At 44.1% G+C, this 16121-nt stretch overlaps 1 protein-coding gene across 1 annotated transcript in view; it reads right to left on the minus strand.

Annotated features, from left to right (window-relative positions):
• The window catches only part of si:ch73-206d17.1 (tyrosine-protein kinase STYK1), a 103500-nt gene extending 88642 nt beyond the window's left edge, over positions 1-14858 (minus strand). Inside the window, exon 1 of the mRNA XM_060852260.1 lies at positions 14549-14858. The gene's annotated coding sequence lies outside the window, so the exon portion shown is untranslated. The remainder of the gene's footprint in view (positions 1-14548) is intronic.
• Between the last annotated feature and the right edge of the window lie 1263 nt (positions 14859-16121).

A 16121-nucleotide genomic window follows, 5' to 3' on the forward strand; every position in this document is an offset into this window, starting at 1 on the left:
TCACTTTGAAACGCATGCATTTCAGACCACTTCCCCTGATCTTTGAGTCGGAGAGTCCAACAGCACAGAGACAGGCCCTTTTCGGCCCAAACTGGTCCATGCCAAACAAAACCTCCATCCGTGCTAACACTATTTCCCTGCGCTTGGCCCATATCCCTCTGAACCTTTCCAATCCATGTTTTTTTTCAAATACCTTTTAAATGTTATTAATGTTCTTTTCTCAATCACGTCTGGCAACTCATTCCATATGCGTATCATGATGTTAAAAAAAAGTTGTTCCTCAGGTTCCCTTTTATTCTTTCTCCTCTAACCTTAAACTGGTGCCCTCTCATCCTCAATTTCCTAACCCTGGGAAAAAGACTGAGTGCATTCACCCTATCCATGCCTCTCATAATCTTATACACTTCTATAAGATCCCCCTTAGTCTCGTATGCTCTAAGGAAAAGAAGTCCTAACTTGTTCAACCTCTTCCCCCTAACTCAGAATGTTCAGTCCTGGTAACATGCTTGTAAATTTCTTCTGCACTCTTTCCAACTTAATACCATCTTGCAAGGTGACCAAAACTGAACACAATGCTCCAAGTGAGGCTCACCAACGTCTTGAACTTCCCAACTTCTATACTCAGTGCCCTGACTGATGAAGGCCAGTGTGGCAAAAGCCACCTTCACTGCCCTGTCTACCTATGACTCTCAGCGAACTATGAACCTGAACTCCAAGGTTCCTGTGTTCCACTACACTACTTCAGGCCCTACCAATCACCATGAAACTCCAACCTTAATTTGACTTTCCAAAATGCAAGACCTCACACTTATCTATATTAAACTCTATTTGCCATTTCTCAGCCCACTTCCCTAACTGCTCAAGGTCCTGCTGCAATTTCTGATAACCTTCCTCATTGTCCACAATACTGCCTATCCTAGTGCCACCTGCAAACGTAATACATCCACAGCATTGATATAGATAACAAACAGCAATGGGCCCAGCAGCGAACCCAGTCCAATAAGCATCCTTCCACTTTTACCCTGTAATTTTCGCAGTGTTTCCCTGCCTGCTCTTGTTCTTAGTCACGTTTCCCTTAATCTCAATCCATTACAGGAGAGGTAGAAACTAAGAAAACTGATGCTTTTATCCATCCATTTTGAAGTGGATGTGAAATATTTGTCTTATGACACATCAGAAATTCTCTGCCTTCTCATGCGCACAGAGTATAATGTGTACGTGATTCCTTGTCACAAACAATTTTTTTTTTTAAAGTACACTCCTAAGAAAAACACCTTTTGGAGAATGAAGATCAAACTGAGAGCGCTAACATCTGCCAGAGTAAGACCACTATCAGGTGTTGTTTTTGATTCTTATCATACACTGTAATCCCTGGTCCAATCTTAGAATCCCTACAAAGTGAAAGCAGGCCATTTAGCCCATTGAGTCTTTACTGACCCTCCAAAGAGCATATAAATACAGATCTACAAATTTAAAAGTAAATATGCTACAATGAAGAAAAAGGATAACAATAAAGAATTGTAATCTAATAGAAAGGTTTTATGGATTTATTTGTTACAAGTTTATCTAACAACTTGACAACCGACTGTAACAATTTGGTTTTGAACAGGTGACAGTCATTTCACTACAGATTAGGTCTATTGTTTTACCTGGACAGGTCATTGATGAGAGAGAACTGGGCCAGATTTTTAAAGTCTGCAGCATTTTTTTTATTTGGTTGGTCCAGTTCTGCCATAGAGGGAGAACAACTGGGAGAATTGAAGAGACCCACCAAGAGACTCACCTTTTCACGTGACTAATACAAGACTTCCTCAATATTTTGTGCTTAATGAAACTATTTAAATGTTTAAATTTAGTCATGATGCTGCTCTTGTATGCACAAGATTGCTGGTGTTCTTAAATGCTTTGGAGGTGCTGGTGTTGGACCGGGGTGTACAAAGTTAAAAAAAATCACACAACACCAGGTTATAATCCAACAAGTTTACTTGGAAGCTCTAGCTTTCAGAGTGCTGCTGGTCACAATCACCTGATGAAGGTGGTTGGAATATAACCTGGTGTTGTGCAATTTTTAACTTTTTAAATTAAGATATAAATGGAAATGTTTCCTCATTTGGTGAATTTCTGCAGTGCATGAACAATCTGAGGTGGTCAGATGAGGAAGTGAACAGTCTGAGAGGTCACTTTTTTGCGTGAGTAACATTTTCCCCATAGCACCAAGAAGAGTTTCAGCCTTTTTGAGGCTGTTTCAATGAGATTATTGATGATCTGTGGCCTAACCCCATATCCTGGAGCAAAATACAGTGGATGCTGGAAATCTGACATACTAACTCAAACTGTTGGAATATGCAGGACATCTCTTACAGGAGTCCCTCAGGGTAGTGTCCAAGGCGTAACCATCTTCAGCTGCTTCGTCAATGACCTTCCCTCTGTCATAAGGTCAGAAGTGGGGATGTTCACTGATGATTGCAGTGTTCAGCACCATTTGCAACTCCTCAGGTACTGAAACAGTCCATGCTCAAATGCAGCAAGATCTGGACAATGTGCAGGCATGGCTGACAAGTGGCAAATAACATTCATGCCACACAAAAGACTGACAATGACCATCATCAATAAGAAACACACTAACTACTGCCCCTTGACAGTCAACAGTATAACCATCACAGAATCGCTCACTGTCAACATCCTTGGGGTTAACATTGACCTGAAACTCCAGTGGACTCACCACATAAACACAGTGGCCACAGAGCAGGTCAGAAACTAGGGGTACTGCAGTGGGTAACTCCTCTCTGGACACCCCAAAGTCTACTCACCATCTACAAGGTACAAGTCAGGAGTGTGATGGAATGCTCCACACTTGCCTGGAGGGGTGCAGCTCCAACAATACTCAAGACGCTTGACACCATCCAGTACAAAGCAACCTGTTTGATTGACATCATATCTACGAACATTTAATTCCTCCACCACAGGTGTTCAATAGCAGCAGTGTGTACTATCTACAAGTTGCACTGCAGAAATTCACCGAAGATCTGTAGAATGCACTTTCCAATTACAACCAATTCCATCTATATGAACAAGGGCAGCAGGTACTTGGGAACACTACCACCTTCCATGCCCCCTTCTACTTCCCCTCCAGGCTGCTCACCACCCTGACTTGGAAATATACCACAGATGATGGGTCAAAATTCTGGAATTCCCTTCATACCGCCATTGTGGGTCAACCCACAGTGAATAGACTGTAGTGATTCAAGAAGTTATTCCATTAACGATGCAACAACTGAGCATTTGGATGGTGGTGACAGAATTGGTCCTAGTCAGTCTGGATTCACAGGGAAATCAAGCTGACAAATTTTCTGGAATTTTTTGAGGATGTGACCAGTAGAGTAGACCAGGTGGAATCAGCAGATGTTGTGTATCTGGACTTTCAAAATGTTTTTTGACAAGGTTCCATGTAAGAGATTAGTAAGGAAAATTTAAAGCTCATGGTATTGGAGGTAATGTATTGACATGGATAGAGAACTGGTTGGCAGAGAGGAAGCAGAGAGTTGGAATAAATAGGTTCTTTTCAGACTGGCAGATAGTGATGAGTGGGGTACCACAGGGTTGAGTGCTAGGATCTCAGATGTTCACCTCTATACACTAACAATTTGCTAAAAACAAGGGCTGCAGATGCTGGAAACCAGAGTCTGGATTAGAGTGGTGCTGGTAAAGCACAGCAGTTCAGGCAGCAACCGCAGAGCAAGAAAATCGATATTTCGGGTAAAAGCCCTTCATCAGGAATAGATGGATGAGTTCACTGAAGGGTGTTTCCGTTCCTTTCGTGTCCCCAAGGGATCCTGAACCTTGGTTTCAATGTTTGGATGAAGGAAGGTAGTAGTGACAACAGCAGATTAGGAAATATATATCTTTTGGATCAACAAGTTAGGTTGTTCAGAGCAAGTTGCAAAAGAGACAGAGATTAAATGAATGGAAAAGATTAAAAGCTGGTGTATAAATACAAAAAGAAATTAAAAACCAAATATGGCCCTCTCTCACAAAGTCTTAAAGTTTAAAAAAAATGGTGGTTCAATCACACAGAACCATGGGCAGGTCGAGCTACAGAATGTTCAGGGTCAGGCCCCAAATTTCAAAGTTTAACTGGCACTGGGGGAGGCAGAGCAGAAATTCACGGCAGTGATAGCAGTGCTGAGCGTGTTCAATTGTAAGGACAGATCACACAAACCTGAACTGTATTTGCCTTGAGCTAATCAAGGTCTAAAAACAGCAAAGGGAATTCAAAGCAATAAATCCAGAGAAACTACTGCTGCTTTCAGAGAATCCAGAAGGGGGCATTGTCTTAAACAAAAGATTAAAACCCGGCTGTTGAGGCAAACAAGTATATTTTCCTCACAAGGGTGAAATGGAATTTCCATTTATTCCCCCAAAATGCTGTAGATCAAGTGGGACAACTGTACAAATGGAGTCATGAAGACGGGGTTAGGGATGTCAAAGGCAGGAGACCAGCTAGAACACCACTGCATGCCAGTACAGGCAATGGGAAGAAAAGACTCCACCCACTCCCATGAGTCCCTCACCCGAGACTGTTCAAGCTTCCAACATTTCAGGAAGATTGTAGCTTCTGTTCAGCTGACCAAGCAACCTGTGCACACCAACTGCCTTGCTCTTCAGTTAACCCACAACTCGAACTTCCTACAGTTCAAATAGAGATGTACAGCACAGAAACAAACCATTCGGTCCAACCCATCCATGCCGACAGATATCCGAACCCAGTCTAGTCCCACCTGCCAGCACCCGGTCTATATCCCTCCAAACCCTTCAAGTCGCATCTCGATCCAGATGCCTTTTAAATGTTGCAATTTAACTAACCTCCACCACTTCCTCTGGCAACCCATTCCATGTACACATCATCCTCTGCATAAAAAAGATGCCCCTTAGGTCTCTTTTATATCTTTCCCCTCTCACCCTAAACCTATGCCCTCTAGTTCTGGTCTCCCCCTCCCCAAGAAAAAGACCATGTGCATTTACCCTATCCATGCCCCTCATGATTTTATACACCTCTATAAAGGTCACCCCTCAGCCTCCAACGCTGCAGGGAAAAACAGCAACAACCTCTCCCTATAGCTCAAAATCTCCAACCCTGGCAACATCCTTATAAATCTTTTCTGAATCCTTTCAAGTTTTACATCTTTCCAATAGGAAGGAGACCAAAACTGCATGCAGTACTCCAAAAGTGGCCTAACCAATGTCGTGTACAGCCGCAACATGACCTCCCAATTCCTGTACTCAGTACTCTAACCAATAAAGGAAAGCATATCAAACATCTTCTTCACTATCCTATCTACCTGCGACTCCACTTTCAAGGAGCTATGAACCTGCACTCCAAGGTCTCTTTGTTCAGTAATACTCCCTAGGACCTTACCATTAAGTGTATAAGTCCTGTTAAGACTTGCTTTCCCAAAGTTCTGCACCTCCATTTCCAGCCCATTTGCCCATCTGATCAAGATCCCATTGTACTGAGGTAACCTTCTTCACTGTACACTACACTTCCAATTATGGTGTCATCTGCACACTTACTAACTATACCTCTTATGCTCACAGCTGAATCATTTACATAAATGACAAAAAGTAGTGGACCCAGCACAGATCCTTGTGGCACTCCACTGGTCACAGGTCTCCAGTCTGAAAAATAATCCTTCACTACCCTCTGTCTTCTACCTTTGAGCCAGTTCTGTATCCAAATGACTAGTTCTCCCTGTATTCCATGAGATCTAACCTTGCTAATCAGTTTCCCAAGGGGAACCTTGGAGAATGCCTTACTGAAGTCCATATAGATCACATCTACTACCCTGCCCTCATCAATCCTCTTTGTTACTTCTTCAAAAAATTCAATCAAGTTTGTGAGACATGATTTCCCACACACAAAGCCATGTTGACAATCCCTAATCAATCCTTGCCTTTCCAAACACATTTAGATTAGACTTACAGTGTGGAAACAGGCCCTTCGGCCCAACAAGTCCACACCGACCCGCCGAAGCGCAACCCACCCATACCCCTACATTTACCCCTTACCTAACACTACGGACAATTTAACATGGCCAATTCACCTGACCCGCACATCTTTCGGTCTGTGGGAGGAAACCGGAGCACCCGGAGAAAACCCACGCAGACACGGGGAGAACGTGCAAACTCCACACAGTCAGTCGCCTGAGGCGGGAATTGAACCCAGGTCCCTGGCGCTGTGAGGCAGCAGTGCTAACCACTGTGCCACCGTGCTGCCCCGCAATGTACATCCTGTCCCTCAGGATTCCCTCCAACAACTTGCCTACCACTGAGGTCAGGCTCACTGGTCTATAGTTCCCTGGCTTGTCCTTACCACGCTTCTTAAACAGTGGCACCACGTTAGCCAACCTCCAGTCTTCCGGCACCTCACCTGTAACTATCGATGATACAAATATCTCAGCAAGAGGCCCAGCAGTCACTTCCCTCGCTTCCCACAGAATTTTAGGGTACACCTGATCAGGTCCTGGGGATTTATCCACTTGTGCGTGTTTCAAGACATCCAACACTTCATCCTCTATAATATGAACATTTTTTCAAGGTGTTACCATCTATTTCCCTACATTCTATATCTTCCATGTCCTTCTCCACAATAAGCACTGATGCAAAATACTGGTTTAGTATCTCCCTCATCTTCTGCAGCTCAACAAAAAAGGCCACCTTGCTGGTCTTTGAGGGGCACTATTCTCTCCCTAGTTACCCTTTTGTCCTTAAGGTATTTTTTTTAAAAAAACCTTCAAATTCTCCTTAACTCTATCTGCCAATGCTATCTCATGTCCCCGTTTTGCCCTCCTGATTTTCCTTTTAAGTATACTCCTCCTGTCTTTATACTCTAAGAATTCACTTGATCTATCCTGTCTATACCTGACATATGCTTCCTTCCTTTATCTTAACCAACCCCTCAATTTCTTTAGTCATCCAGCATTCCCTATATCTACCAGCCTTGCCTTTCACCCCAACAGGAATATACTTTCTCTGGACTCTTGTTATCTCATTTCTGTAGGCTTCCCATTTTCTAGCCATCCCTTTACCTGAGAACATCTTCCCCCAATCAGCTTTAGAAAGTACTTGCCTAATACCGTCAAAATTAGCCTTTCTTCAATTTAGAATTTCAACTTTTAGATCTGGTCTATCCTTTTCCATCACTATTTTAAAACTAATAGAATTATGGTCACTGGTCCCAAAGTGCTCCCCCACTGACACCTCAGTCACTTGCCCTGTCTTATTTCCCAAGAGTAGGTCAAGTTTTGTACTTTCTCTAGAGGTACATCCACAGACTGAATCAGAAACTTTTCTTGTATGCAGTTAAATTCCTCTCCATCTAAACCTTTAACACTATGGCAGTTCCAGTCTATGTTTGGAAAATTAATATCCCCTACTATAACCAACCTATTGTTCTTACAGATAACAGATCTCCTTACAAATTTGTTTCTTAATTTCCTGCTGACTATTGGGGGTCTATAATACAATCCCAATAAGGTGATCATCCCTTTCTTATTTCTCAGTTTCACCCAAGTAACTTCCCTGGATATAATTTCCCAGAATATCCTCCCTCAGTACAGCTGTAATGCTATCCCTTATCAAAAACGCCATTCCCCCTCCTCTCTTGCCTCCCTTTCTGTCTTTCCAGTAGCATTTGTATCCTGGAACATTAAGCTGCCAGGCCTGTCCATCCCTGAGCCACATTTCTGTAATTGCTATGATATCCCAGTCCCATGTTCCTAACCATGCCCTGAGTTCATCTGCCTTCCCTGTTAGGCCTCTTGCATTAAATTAAACTGCATTTATTTCATCAGTCCTACCTTGTTCTCTGCTTTGCTTATTTTCTCAACTGTATCAATCTCAGATTGATTTCTTTCCTCGCTATCTCCCTGGGTCCCACCTCCATCCCCACCCCCTGCCTTACTAGTTTAAGTCCTCCCGAGCAGCTCTAGCAAATCTCCCTGCTAGTATATTAGTCCCCTTCCAATTCAGGTGCAATCTGTCCTTCTTGTACAGGTCACTTCTACTCCAGAAGAGATTCCAATGATCCAAAAATATGAACCCTTCTCCCCTATACCAGCTCCTCAGCCATGCATTCATCTGCTCGATCCTCCTATTTCTACCATCACTAATTCATAGTACCAGGAGTAATCCAGTTACTACTATTCTCAAGGACCTTCTTTGAAATTCCTGCCTAACTCTCTATATTCTCCTTTCAGAATCTCATGCTTTTCCCTTTTTACGTCGTTGGTTCCAATGTGGACAATGGCCTCCTGCTGGCCCCTCCCCCCCTTGAGAACATTCTGCACCCTCTCTGAGACATCCTTGATCCTGGCACCAGGGAGGCAACACAGTATTCTGATTTCTCACTGCTGGCCCAGAAACGCCTGTCTGTACCTTGGACTGGAGAGTCCCCTTACACAATCGATCTCTTGGAACCCAACGTATCTCTAATTGCATTAGAGCCAGTCTCAATACCAGAAACTTGGCTGTTCATGCTACATTCCCCTGAGAATCCATCACCCCCAACATTTTCTAAAACAGCATACTTGTTTGAAATGGGGATAGCCACAGAAGACTCCTGCATGAGGTACCTACCTCTCTTCCCTTTCCTGGGGTTAACCCATCTATCTGACTGTATCTGCAGCTTTTCTCCCTTCCTATAACTGCCGTCCATCACATCCCCTTGTTCTTGTAAATTCCTCATTGCCTCTAACTGTCACTCCAACTGATCCATTCGATATGATAGGATTCGCAACTAACGACATTTATTGCAGGAACAAACTCACCCTAAACTCCCACATCTGACAAGAGGAGCATAAGGGCCATTTTTGCTTCTTCCAATCTGCAGACCCAGAAATAGCACTGTCTTATTCTTCTACAAAAAAATCTGCTCCAGGCTAACTGAATACTTATGGCTTATATTTTTAAATTTAATCAAGAGACTTATCTCAATAAAGCATATCATCAAGAATGAACTGGCTCAACTCACTACTGCAGATTCCCCATGGCCACACCTTAAACTATTCAACTTACCTGTTTCTAGGCTGTGACCTCTCCCAAACAGTTCCTCCAAGGTCAGTTGTGAATTTCACAGTTTGTTAATTTTCCGGAGATACACTCCGATCTCCAGCGATACTTGGAATTCAACAGCAAAGGCAGTACCTGCACAGGCTTACTGCTATGTCAGTAAGCAGTGTGGGTTTCTCGCTCTCCTGCACTGACCTGACCATGTGCTGCCTTTGTCTGTTCCTCTCTCTTTTAAAAATGCCATTGTTTTGATTTTTTCCCTCCTAAGTTCCAAAACAATGCAAGAGCATACAAACAGTAATTGCTGCTCCTGGAATTCGAGAAAATCATCTCTAACACCAAAAATACCTCAAAAAGGAGCAGCCTGTAACAGCCAGAAATTTTTCCCATTCACCATCTTAATTCACATCCCCAAACATCTCAGCCACTGTGATGTCAATGCAGATTATACACACTTTAGCGATTAAGACTTTAAAACTTCATCAACTCTACCCACTACTCCCAGAGCAATCTCTGCAATGCTGGGCTGTCCTTCTCCAACTGTTGATCCTTCTCAATCTACTGGCATAGAAATCATGACCATGACCACTGCATATTAAAGTAGTAAGCTACACAAATCATTCAGGATTAGTGGTGCTACACAAATCATTCAGGATTAATCATGGGTGTGAGCCATCTAGAACTTTCTCACACACAGACACACGTAATCAGTTGTCAATAGTAAAACTGAGAAAGCCCCCAGGAAAATGGAGACACATCAAACTAGTCAGTCACAAAATGAAGTGCTGAACCCCTCAGTTTGTGTCCCCAGTCTGTTCAGACAGGGTCTGTGTTACTTTACAGATGCCACAAGCAAAATGGAATAAGTGGAGAAAACAACAGAAAATACTGGAAGTACTCAGTAGGTCAGATAGTATCTGTGAGGAAAGTCCAGTGGTTGATCTTTTAGAGTGTATAAAAGGCTGAAATAACTCCTGAGGCGCCAGTATTATGTTACTAAGGCACCCTTTATTTCCATGTGGATAGTCCTTGACACTGATCCAGCTCTCTCAGAGCAGACAGGCCGTCTGATGCTCCTGTTCTTATCTATCAGCCAGGAATCCTGCATTGGAGCTGTTAATGTGGTCCAATCAGGCAACTCATTCTATGAATCCACCTGGCTGACCTCATTACAATCACTACTTCCTGCCCCTCTAAGTTCAGGGACATCAGCCGGTTTTTTTGTAGCTCCTTCTGGGACATTTTTAGCATCTGCCTCTGATTCAGGTGGATTGTTTTGCACTGTAGCTAGCTTCTTACGCCTGGGTCATCTCAGAAGAAATTCATTCCCTTCTTCAGATGACAAAGGCATCAAGGCAGCAACATCTGCCCAGTCCATCTCAGCTTCTGAGGTCTCTTCAGTTCCAACAGCCTTTCCAACTGTTCAGAAGAGCTGGGTAAGTTTTGGTCTCACTCTGCAGCTTTCATACGGTTCACATGCTTGTTCAGGACTGTTGCACCTACCCAAACGTTTTACAACATTGGGCTGACCACACAATAACCATGCCTCTCAACAATGCACAGCCATTGCCATGGTCTCTACACCAAATCTCATCCCTGAAGTAAATTGTCTTGTTTAACAGTCTTGGGACTGGCATTGGCATTTCTGATGCCGTTTCACCCTCCCCACAAGATCCAAGAGATTTAACTTTGTCCAGAGTCTTCTCCCCATTAGCAACTATGTAGTTGCATGAGGGATGGTCCTACAATCAAATAGGAACTGGGACAGGTTGGTATCTAGTGAAGCTGTAAGCGGGTTCCTCAAGCCTGCCTTCAAGGGTTGGACTATTCTTTTGCCAGACCATTGGATGATGGATGTTATGAGGCGGTTAAATATCAAATGTGATTCAACTTTAGGAAATTCCCTGCTGGTAAGCGATGGCTTGTTATCTGTGACCAACATGTCCGAGGTTCATGTAATGCAAAGGGTGGGCAGTTTTTCTATCGTCTTCCCAGCCACTTTGACTAAGAACATTGGGCTCCTTTGAGAATCCCTAGACTTTCCTGAAAAAGTCTAGCCATTTTCCATTCAAAAAAAGCATTCAGCCAATATAGGTGAATCTTTCTCAACCAATTTTGCCCCATCTTGCTTGGGCCTGAGCCTTTTACTACAATCAGTGCTAACTGAACCAGTTGGTTCTCATGAGAGACTGGAACCAAATCTGTAAAGGTTCCCCTGTATATGCTTTCAGTCTAGCTGGGTGGCACTAGGAACATGGGTTCGATTCCAGCCTCGGGCGACATCTGTGTGGAGTTTGCACGTTCTTCCCGTGTCTACGTTGGTTTCCTCCCACGATCCAAAGATGTGCAAGCAAAGGGGATTAGCCATGGAAAATACAGGGTTACAGGGATAAGGTATGAGTTGGGTCCAGGTGGGATGTCCAGTGTGGAACTTGCACATTCTCCCTATGTCTGTGTGCGTTTCCCCCACAGTCCAAAGATGTGCAGGTGGATTGGCTATACTAAATTCCCCATAGTGTCCAAGGACGTGTAGGTTAGGTGTGTTGACCATGGAAAAAGGGTAGGGTATAGGTCTGGGTGGGGTGCTCTTCAGAAAGTCAATGTTAATTTGTTGGGCCGGGAGACCCGTTTCCACACTAAGGATTTTAGGTGAAATCTTGCATAAACTTAAGGGTTGGAATTCAGAATGAATTTTGTTAAAGACTGCTTCTGTAATCACAAAAGGCCATGCCTCAATCAACATCCATTTGAACCAGATGACCCTTTAACCAGATGTTTATTTTGATTGGCTCTGATTTGAGCATTGCTAAACAGATGAACTATTCCAAACTGAAATTAGACTTTCCAGAGTGTGCACTCTCCGGGATACTGGCCAATGGGTTCTCTTACTCAGTTTAGGTCCAGTGGGACTCCTTCATTATTCTCAAGTCCATATACTGGCAGGAATTACAATAATTTGCCAGCCTGGATCCTGAAGAAAATTATAACTGTTTGGCTGAGGGCTGTCTTTGTTTTGAGGTTTTGCTGTGGGCTGACCTGCAGTCCCTATGTTCTGGATATGTCCCGAGTGAGGCTATGCAATTGCCTTCACTCATATTCCCCAAGCTCAGTCAGACTGGTGAGGGTGTCCACTTTCATCAGAATACCCTAAAACCCATAATCTCCACTTGCTGCATTTCCCAATGATACAGCCTGTTGTAATACCTGTTTAAGTCATAGAGATGGGCAGCATGGAAACAGACCCTTTGGTCCAACCCGTCCATACTGGCCAGATATCCCAACCCAATCTAGTCCCACCTGCCAGCACCCAGCCCATATCCCTCCAAACCCTTCCTATTCATATACCCATCCAAATGCCTTTTAAATGTTGCAATTGTACCAGCCTCCACCACATCCTCTGGCAGCTCATTCCATACACGTACCACACTCTGCGTGAAAAGTTGCCCCTTGGGTCTCTTTGATATCTTTCCCCTCTCATCCTAAACCTATGCCCTCTAGTTCTGGACTCCCTGACCCCAGGGAAAAGACTTTGTCTATTTATCCTATCCATGCCCCTCAATTTTATAAACCTCTATAAGGTCACCCCTCAGCCTCCGGCACTCCAGGGAAAACAGCCCCAGCCTGTTCAGCCTGTCCCTGTAGCTCAAATCCTCCAATCCTGGCAACAGCCTTGTAAATCTTTTCTGAACCCTTTCAAGTTTCACAACATCTTTCTGATAGGAAGGAGGCCAGAACTGCACACAATATTCCAACAGCGGCCTAACCAATGTCCTGTACAGCCACAACATGACCTCTCAACTCCTGTACTTAATACTCTGACTAATAAAGGAAAGCATACCAAACGTCTTCTTCACTATCCTATCTCCCTGCGACTCCACTTTCAAGGAGCTATGAACCTGCACTCCAGTTGGGCTTCAGCTAGTAGGCACTTTTGCATGGTTATATCATTAATCCTACATACCAAACACAATCTCTCAGCATCTCACTAAGTGTTAAACTAAAATCACATTCCACTGCCAAACATCTTAACCTAGTCAAAAATGGATTCCCTTGCTGCTCAAATTACCAAGTAAAACCAACTGCAAGTCAGAATGAAAGGAGACTTGGGTTGTAATATTCATTGATTACATCCGTTAACTCTTGAAAGGCTTTAGTATCTGGTGCCACAGGGAAGGTTAGGCTCCTAATAACCAAAACACTGTGGGCTCACAAGCTATCAGGAGAATTATTCATTGCTTTTCATCTGCCCCAATGTCATCTGTCAGGAAAAAAAAACACATTCTTTCCATGTACTGGGCGCAGTCTGCAATGGCAGGACTGAATGAGGCAAACTTCCCAAGTAACAGCATGACGTCAGAAATGCTTACCCCCAACTCAAATACAACTATTACAAGCAACTTTCTTTAAGAGCACATTTTACTCTCATAGCCACCAAAATAATTCCACAGAGGCCGATATCCTCTCACCAGATCACCATTTACATGCGGAACATCCTTGACACTGATCCAGCTCCTTCAGAGTAAAAAGTGAGGTCTGCAGATGCTGGAGATCAGAGCTGAAAATGTGTTGCTGGTTAAAGCACAGCAGGTTAGGCAGCACCCAAGGAACAGGAAATTCAACGTTTCGGGCCAGAGCCCTTCATCAGGAATGATGAAGGGCTCTGGCCCGAAACGTTGAATTTCCTGTTCCTTGGATGCTGCCTGACCTGCTGTGCTTTAACCAGCAATACATTTCCAGCTCCTTCAGAGCCAGCTCACGGTGTCAGAATGGTCTGACGCTCCCGTTCTGTCAGCCAGGGCTCCCTAATTGGGCTAGATCAACTGTCCCAATCAGGGAACTCATTCAATGAAGTCGACTTGGTAGACCTTGTTACAATCACTATAAAGTGGGTTTAGCTTTTTTTAAAAAATAAAACAACCTGTTCAGAGATGTTATGACACACCCATGGAGCAGGTGTGCCTTGCCGTGTGACCTCTTCTGGGAATGTTATCGTGGGTCAGGAACTGGAAAGGTTGACTTGTTTATTTTCCTCTCTGTCTTCCCTCTCCCCATCCCACGGATGTTGGCCTGAGTGTTTTGATTTGCCATGGTAGGGGCTAGACCTCCTCTTCATTCATTATGTCCAACTCCATGGTGACCCAACAAGAAATGAGAGCAGGACATTCTCCAGCCCAGGTGGGCTTCCAGTGTAAACCCCCGCATGCACCATCAGGACAATCCTGAATGAGCTTTGCATCCACAGCACCCACTTGGTGAAATCAATACAATTAAAAGCTCCAAGGTTCAATTAAAAACCAACCCAGAACGTACACTTTGGAAGTTAATTCACCGTCTCAGCAATTTTTACTTGTCCAAGCTAACCCGTATTCTTAACGAAGGCGAGGAAACAGCTTATTTTCAAATCCTTAAATGCTCAAGTGCCTAATTTTACCTGTATTTTGTTTAGGGGGAACAATAGAGAGATTAGCACGGCTCACAGTACCTGCTCTCGAAGGGAGATGAATGGAGTTTATAGCTTTTATTCTGCAGCAGAATCAAGGATTCCTGTCAGTTTCCATTCACTCTGCACATCCCCAATCCACTCTTGTGATTGTTTACAAAATGTTCGCGACAGAATTCTCACTCAAGAGATGTGCATCCTTGACAATTGATACTGTCTCCTTGTTTCTCTGCTCCGTCTCTGTCTGGTTAGAGTTTACACTGTAAGCGACATTATAACACAAAGCAGCTCCGGATGCAAATGAGTTCACCTGTTTGAAGGATGTGACGCAACTCTGCAAGGTGGGGCGAGTCTTTTTTTTCTCTCGGGAAAACAATTGCCCAAGGAATTTATAATTACTCCGATCAAAATCCCCAAGTCAAGGGAGGCATCTCCGAACCCACATTGAAATGACAAGCGCACGCCTTGCAGTTTTGCTGAGGCAGAGACACACAGTTGGGTACCAAGGGGATGGTCACTTATTCAGAAAACGTGGTTCCTCGAATAACATGCTGACTTTTACACGCATTCGAGTAATTCACAGAAGCTCAAAACGAAACCAAATTCCACTTCCATGGGCATCCTGTGTGTGTGTTGTGGGTGGGGGACATTGAGCTTTCCTCAGAGTTGTGGTTATCTGGGCTGATGCCAGACTGTGCGTGTGTGTGGGTAAAAAATGAGGTCTGCAGATGCTGGAGATCACAGTTGAAAATGTGTTGCTGGTTAAAGCACAGCAGGTCAGGCAGCATCCAAGGAATAGGAAATTCGACGTTTCGGGCATAAGCCCTTCATCAGGAATGAGGAGCGATTCCAAATCTGAGCATCCCGTGGCGAGCTATTAGTTCTGGCGAATATTCATTCTTTATCCACAGCAGATTCTCTGGTTAGTACCACATTCCTGTTTGTGGAAAGTTATTCAGGAATCCTATTACATTTTGGAATGCCTTTTTAATTACCAGAAGTAATCAGAATGTTTACAGACTCTAGCTGACACAAGTCTCCCTCACAATATTAATTGCTGTAAGAGGAACTAGAATAGACAGGCAGGAGGCTGGATGAACACAGCAAGCCAGGCAGCATCAGGAGGTACAGAGGTCGACGTTTCGGGTGTAACCCTTCTTCAAGACTGGGGGTGGGTGAAAGGAGAGCTGCAGGTAAAGAGTTCAGGGTGGTGAAGTGGGGATAGGTGAGGACAGGTTGAAGGTACAATCTACTCGGTCAGTGGGAGGAATGAATCCGGTTGGTGGCTGGGAGCAGTGGAAGGGAGGGGGAGGCACTAGGAAGGGAGTTGGGGGGATGGGGAGGGAGGTTATTTGAAATTGGAAAATTCTGCATCGAGTCCTCTGGGCTGTAGGCTGCCCAGGCAGATGATGAGGTGTTGTTCCTCCAATTTGCAGTGTGGTTCATTTTGGCAATGGAGGCGGCCAAGGATGGTCATGTCAGAATGGGAGAGGTTGGGGAAATTTAAATGGGGGTGACTGGGACGTCCACTTGGCTGAGATCCTCAGTGAACCATTCCCTAAGTTTACGTTTGGTCTCCCCAACATAGAGAAGACCACACTGGGAGCACTGGATA

Source organism: Hemiscyllium ocellatum, chromosome 37 (assembly GCF_020745735.1).
Source record: "Hemiscyllium ocellatum isolate sHemOce1 chromosome 37, sHemOce1.pat.X.cur, whole genome shotgun sequence".
In the NCBI taxonomy this organism is placed as follows: domain Eukaryota; kingdom Metazoa; phylum Chordata; class Chondrichthyes; order Orectolobiformes; family Hemiscylliidae; genus Hemiscyllium; species Hemiscyllium ocellatum.